Source organism: Chelonoidis abingdonii, chromosome 4 (genome assembly GCF_003597395.2).
Source record: "Chelonoidis abingdonii isolate Lonesome George chromosome 4, CheloAbing_2.0, whole genome shotgun sequence".
In the NCBI taxonomy this organism is placed as follows: domain Eukaryota; kingdom Metazoa; phylum Chordata; order Testudines; family Testudinidae; genus Chelonoidis; species Chelonoidis abingdonii.
In genome coordinates, this window is record NC_133772.1 from 89711520 (window position 1) to 89718884 (window position 7365).

The 7365-nt window shown below is 45.0% G+C and overlaps 1 pseudogene; it reads right to left on the reverse strand.

The window, feature by feature from the left end:
- Positions 1-538: 538 nt before the first annotated feature.
- Positions 539-7045, reverse strand: LOC116832811 (acyl-coenzyme A thioesterase 5-like; annotated as a pseudogene).
- Between the last annotated feature and the right edge of the window lie 320 nt (positions 7046-7365).

Here is a 7365-nt window from a genome sequence, read left to right on the forward strand (position 1 = left end):
TGGCTTCTAAAACTTTATTTGGGGCCGAAATTGTGTAAGATTCCAACCTGAAGGGTATTTTAGCACAGCAAGTGAACGGATTTTTTTTCCATTCCAGTATCTTTAACTTTAATAAGAGACAAAGAATTAGAACATGTCCTGTCTTAAGCAATTTAGCATTCCTGTAACTCCCAGCTGTGTTTTCTAATGTGTAACTTTATATAAAAATTGTTGTTTTGCATAGCACCATGATAGCAACTTTCTGCCACGGATCAAAAAGTGCTGTGCAAATCATTCATTACGCTTCCTAGCTCCCTGTGAAGTAGTCATTCTTGTTCCAGCTGGGGGAAATGAGAGCCAGAGATGTGACACACACCAAATCAGTATCAAATCTGGGATTAGAACTCATGCATTCCTGGCTTTCCATACTGTGCTCAGTCTTTCAGAATGCACAGTCTCCTTCCACCTCTCTCAGAAACTTAAGTGTATTTATTGACACATACATCTCAATTTAGGAAAGTGTGATACAGCCTCCAGCTGAAAGGCACTGTAATTTGTCTCATACCTGCTGTTGCTTCCGCAAAAAACTCCACAGCCTCCCCAAAATAGTCCAGTTCGAGGATGTCTGTGAAAGCTGGGATATCTTCAAAGATTAAATAAGTGAGAGCTAGTGTAACAAAGTCCCTGCTAGCCAAAAGACTTGCTCTGTACTCAGGAAGACCTCTTCCAGTTCCATACAAGTCGATAAGTCCTGGGAATGGACCAGATCCTGAAAGGAAGGAGAGCTCATTCATTGTGGAGGAGTCTTACAGCTGTCTAGTAATATTTCCACAGCACAAAGTCATACACTAGGTCTTGACAGAAAATCAGTTGGTTTTTTTTTTGAACTAAACTAAATTCTCTCTCTTCTCCCCCCCCCCACCCCTTTGTCTAGATGGGGAAAAAGACTGGATAGCCACAGTGGAATAACTAGTGACAGCATAACTCCCCAGTGTGGACACTATTTTGCAATAAAAATTACTTTGTTGCAGACTAATTTACTCCACTTTGGAAGTTATTAGTTATATACTGTTGGAGTTATGCCGATCAATTTTACCACGTAGACGAGATCTAAAACAATCCTGGGACCCTATACTCCCACCACAAGATACAAGTGACTTCTAGCGGTGAAGTCAGTAAGAGATATTAATATTCTGCAGCAAGATACCAAGGACTTCTGGAGTGAATGATAAGAAATAAAAAGCCCACACCGCTTCTTTTGTCTGGTTCTCCTACAATATGTCCTATATGTCCTTCAGTAAGAAGAAGGATAAAAATGACTTACCTGTGATTGTTGTTCTCAGAAGATACGTTTATATAATAATTAACAGATTCTCCTTTCTGGATTCCATATTCCTTGTGTGTCACTGATGAGAACTCCCTTAGTTTAGAATTTGATCTAGGCATTTGTAACTTGCTTGTCTAACAAACATCAGCACATTGGTTAGGATGCCTAGCCTAAAGCCTTGTCCATATTAAAAAGACTTACATTGTTTGTACTTCAGTTGGTTGTACTGAAGCACAAATCATTCAATGCATTCACACTAGCCAGGCAGAATTGGGCATGTTTGGCCCTGGATAGACACTATCACTGACCTAAACCAATTCTACTCTCTTCTGGGTGGCTGTCCCACAGTTTCTGGGATCCTTTCCTATGGTTCTATGATCTGATCAATCACTGTCATGCCCAACTGCTTTCACTAGGAAACATAAAAAAAAAAAAAAAAAAAAAAAAAAACCAAGCCACACAGTGGAAACATTTCTAATGGGCTTTNTCACTGTCATGCCCAACTGCTTTCACTAGGAAACAAAAAAAAAAAAAAAAAAAAAAAGAAAAAACAAGCCACACAGTGGAAACATTTCTAATGGGCTTTGATATTACAAAAACTTGTTTCTACAAAATTAAAAATTGTGGTCAACCTTGGGCTCTCTTTAAGCACAGCTCCAGGTAAATAACCACTAAAAATTAGCAACAGCTTTTTTCAGCATCCCAGAGTATGTCTACACTAGGAAATTAGGTCAATTGTACAGAAGTTTTTAGAAATTGATTTTATACAGTCGATTGTGTATGTCCACACTAAGCGCATTAAGTCGGCGGAGTGCATCCTCACTACCATAGTTAGCTTCGCTCACGAAGCGGTGCACTGTGGAAAGTTATCCCACAGTTCCCATAGTCTCTGCTGCCCATTGGAATACTGGGTAAAGGTCCCAATGCCTGATGGGGCAAAAACATGCCATGGGTGGTTTTGGTTACATGTTATCAGTTTCCCCTCCCTCCCTCCATGAAAGCAACTGCAGATAATCATTTTGCACCTTATTGCTTGGGTTACCCGGGCAGACGCCATAGCACGGAAAGCATGGAGCCCACTCAGCTCACCACTGCTGTTGCAAGCACTGTAAACACCTCACACATTATACTGCAGTATGTGCAGAACCTGGCTAAGAGATGGCAGCACAAGGACAATTGTGAGGACGACATGGACAGACATTCCTGAAAGCATGGGATGTGGCAATTGGGACATCATGGCAGCAGTGGGGCTGGTTGATACAGTGGACCACCAACTCTGCGCCCGGCAAAAAAGCACAACTGGTGGGACTGCATAGTGTTGTGGGTATGGGATGATTCACAGTGACTGCGAAACTTTCACATGCATAAGGCCACTTTCCTGGAACTCTATGAGTTGCTTTCCCCTGCCCTCAAGTGTAGGAATAACAAGATGAGAGTTGCCCTCACAGCTGAGAAGCAAGTGGTGATAGCCCTGTGGAAGCTCGCCACACCTGACTGCTACCGGTCAGTCGAGAATCAATTTGGAGTGGGCATATCTACTATGGGGACTGCCGTGATTCAAGTAGCCAATGCAATCACTAACATTCTGCTATCAAGAGTAGCAACTCTGGGAAATGTGCAGGTCACACTGGATGGCTTTGCTGCAATGGGGTTCCCTAACTGTGGTGGGGTGACAGAGGGAACCCATATCCCTATCTTGGCACCGGACCACCTTGGCAACCAGTATGTAAACTGCAAGGGGTACTTCTCAATGGTGCTGCAAGCACTGGTGAATCACAAGGAATGTTTCACCGACATCAGCATGGGATGGCTGGGAAAGGTGCATGATGCTCAAATCTTTAGGAACTCTGGGCTGTCAGAGCAGCTGCAAGAAGACATGTACTTCCCAGACCAGAAAATTACTGTTGGGGAGGTTGAAATGCCAATAGTTATCCTTGGAGACCCAGCCTACCCCTTGCTCCAACTATAGGCTGCATGAGCTCGGAAAACATGTTATCGCGAGTGCGTTTTTTTTTTTGCCTTCTAATCTGCCATAACCACAGGGACGGACATGATAGGGGGTGATAGAAACATTTGCACCTGCAGGAGGATAAAAAGTGTAATTTAAGATGATACATTTCTGAGAACAAAAGGGAGATTCTTTCACAGTGAATCAAGCAATTCACAGCAGATAGCACATGTACTTTAGGTACAAGGTCGCATTTTGCCTTTTATATTGAGTGCCTACCAGTATGGTGACACAACCCATCCTCTGCCAGCTTGTCTTTTACAGGAGGGATAGCTCAGTGGTTTGAGCATTGGCCTGCTAAACTCTAATGCCTTGAAGACTCAGGGCATCTGAGTCTTGGGGGTTCCCCAGGGAAGGTTTTGGGGAGACCAGAGTGAGACAGGCACTGATTCCTGTCTGGTGGCAGCGATATCAGATCTAAGCTGGTAATTAAGCTTGGAGGTTTCATGCAGGCACCCACTTTTTGGACTCTAAGGTTCAGAATTGGGAAGTATGCTTATGACAGTGGCTATTCTCAGAGATGATCCCTTTTAGCCAAGCGCAAACAGCCCAGCATGAACGGGGTCCTTTTACTGCTCCCTTACAAAAATTCCCCTATTTCAACCAGGTGACCATGAATGATATCACTCTCCTGAGGCTAACGCAGAAAGATATCAGACCAAATGTTGCTTGAATGCAACCAGAACATAGGATCATTTGCTGCCGTGCTTTGTGCTGCAGTGATTCCAGACTACTTGCTACTGGGTTGGTGTGGTAAAGTGTCCTACCATGGAGGATGAAATAAGGCAGCCCTCCCCAGAAACTTGCAAAGGCTTTCAGAGTACCTTCAAGAGAGCTTCACGGAGATGGGCCTGGAGGATTCCCGCTCCATCCCTAGACACGTTACCAGACTTTTCCAGTAGCTGTACTGGCCGCAAATGCATCCCAATTCTTCAGGGCAAATCACACATTAAACACTATTGCTTTTAAAACCTGTACTGTAGTTACAAATGTGCACTCACCTTCTCTGCCTTCAGGGTCAGGGATCCCGTCTTGGGAGGGTATTGGCTCCAGGGTGATGAAAGGTCCTGGCTGCTGGGGAGAACAGATTCACTGCTTGCCTGCTGTGCATTCTCCTCCTTCTCTTCCTTATCCACAAAATCCTCCTCCATGTTTCGTGAGACTCCCCCCCGCGAGTGTCCACGGACAGTGGTGAGGTACTAGTAGGATCCCCCCCTAGAATGCCATGAAGCTGATCATAGAAGCAGCATGTATGGGGCTCTGACCCAGAGTGACTGTTTGCCTCCTTTGTCTTTTGGTAGGCTTGCCTGAGCTCCTTTTCACACTTGGCACTGCTGTGCGTCCCTGGTATAGCGTCTGCCCATCATGCCTTGTGCATTTTTGGTGTATATATATATATTAGCATTTCTTCTTTTTAATTGGAGTTCTGCCTGTACAGATTCTCCTCCCCATACAGCAATCAGATTCAGTGTCTCCCGTTCGCTCCATGCTAGAGCTCGTTTGCGATTCTGGGTAGACTGCATGGTTACCTGTGCTGCTGAGCTCGCCAAGCTGACCAAACAGGAAATGAAATTCAAAAGTTCCCAGGGTTTTTCCTGTGTACCTGGCAAGTGCATCGGAGTTGAAAGTGCTGTCCAGAGTGGTCACATTGGAGCACTCTGGGATAGCTCCTAGAGGCCAATAACTTCGATTTGCATCTGCGCTACCCCAAATTCGACCCAGCAAGGTTGATTTTAGCACTACTCCCCTCGCCAGGGAGGAGTACAGAAGTTGATTTTAAGAGCCCTTTAGGTCGACAGAATGGGGTTGCTTGTGTAGATGCATTCCTTATAAAATTGACCTAACATAGCTAAATTCTAGCTAACCCTGTAGTGTAGGCCAGGGCTTAGTCTCATCAGTATCTTGTACACAGCCTTGAAACAATGTCTTCAATCCTCAAATCTTGCCACTTTTGTTTGTCCCCACGATTCCACCTCTCCGTCAGTACTCCCGTGCTCCTAGGCTGCCTTATTGGTCTGCAGGACTGGGACCTTCTGTGTTCTTAACTATTCCGCCCCATTTTCATCTGTATTCCAAGACCCTCACACAGCAGAGAGGTTTATCCTCCTTATTCCCTCTTCTAGCACATCCTCACCCCATTCTGCCAATTCCCATTTCAGTCTTCCTTAATTCCACAACTACTGACCTCCTATTTCCAACTCCAGTCCCACGAAACACAAAACACCTAGCACCTTACATTTCTGGTTCCCCTCGTATTGATTCCAGATCCTCATTCTAATCTCTCAAACTTCAACCAGCTGGCAGCCCTTAAACACCCCCAGCCTCCTTCAAGTCTATTTCACCTCCCTTACGCCTCTCTCGACTTCTGCCAAATCTAGACTCCAGCCATTCCCTCAAGTCCCAGTTCTCCCAGAATTCTAAATTCTTCTCCGGAACCACAACTTTTACTTTCTTTTTCCTGCCTTCCCTATCCCACTCCTTTCTCTTTGCACTTCCTTCTCAACATTTCTACTGTCCCTTCAAAAAGCTTTCCTAGTCAGGTATTCAAAGGGGTTAAAAGGTTTTCCACTGATGGCAGGTAGGATTCCCGTAGGGAAGGTAAGCCATAGTCAGGTAGGCTCTCCCACCTGTTTCTGTCAGCCCACCCTATCACCACAGTATACATGCGTGACACATGCATTGATGAATTTATCTTTTTTATTCCCCATTTTACAGACGGAGAATTTAGGGACAGGAGATAAAGTGACTTGCCTACGGTCACTGGGAAAGACTGTGGCAGAGCCTGGAATTGAATTCACATCACCTGAGTCCCAGTCCAATGCCTTCACCACAGGACAATCTTTTCTTATTTCTATTGTTTGTATTACAATAGCACCTAAGCCCCAGTCAAAATTCAGGAACCCATTGTGCTAGGACTGTACAGAGGAGTTTAAAAAACAACTGTCCCTGCCCCAGAGCCCTCACTCCACCCCCAACCCTGCCTCCATCTGCTTTCTCTGCTCTGAACACAGCAGCACCCAGAAGAAAATAGCTGGCAGGTCATGTTACTCTCACTCCCCTCAGCGAGCATCAGCCAGCACTGCCTCTGCAATCAAACACTTATGCTCCTCATGCAAAAACTGGATCCATTCCTTTTTGGGGGGCAGAGGAGAAACATGCAGCCCCAGTGACCAGCTAACTGAAACCTTGCTCAGGGTCCCATAAGTCTATCCAAGGACTATAGTGCACATTACATGATCTAATAAACAGTTGAAAAACTAATAGGAAATTAAAACTCACCAGGAGGCAGGAAGAGACTTGCCTTGAGCTGACCTTCTCTGACCAGAATCCTTTTTGCCCCCTCTCCCAAAAATTTCTGCTCATTAATGCATTTGCCCACGAGCTGGCTGGTGATATCATGGCCCTCAAACACTTCTACATGTACATAGAATGGGGTGAGGACATTCTTTGCTAGCCGTTTGAAGGGTGTCTCAGATTCCAGTGACCACAGCAGTCCCATGGGTTCTACCCCAGAGTAGCTGCCAGCCAGGGCTGAGGAGCACGTCAAGTCCAGTTCTCCATTGCTCTCAGTCCTGTAGTAGGCAAAGGATTGGAAAAGTTCCCCATTCTCACCAGTCAGGGATGCCCTCGGGGTGACCTTCTGCAGTGGTGAGAGACCTTCCACTGTAATCTGAATGGGATCAAACAAACACACACTTGGGAGAAGGCAAGACCTTTACACTCACTACCATGAGTGTTGGAGCAGGAATTCAGCTTAATGCAAAATACCAGCTGTGAGACACAGGAATTGTCAGAAGCTTTGGGCTCTTCTTGAAACTTGCAATCCCTGCCAATGCCAGAGTCCAAAAGGAACCACAGTCTCGGAAGCCCTGTTGCAAAGGTTTCTGGAAGATGTAGTTCAAAATATCAGGAAAGGAAAGCACAACTCCAGACAGGGAAGTTTTTGTTTGAAGAGGCTGTACTGAAACACTACCAATTCATTCATTCCAGGACTAGTGATTTAATATTTTATAGCTATATAGATTGATATTACACACACAAAATAAAACTG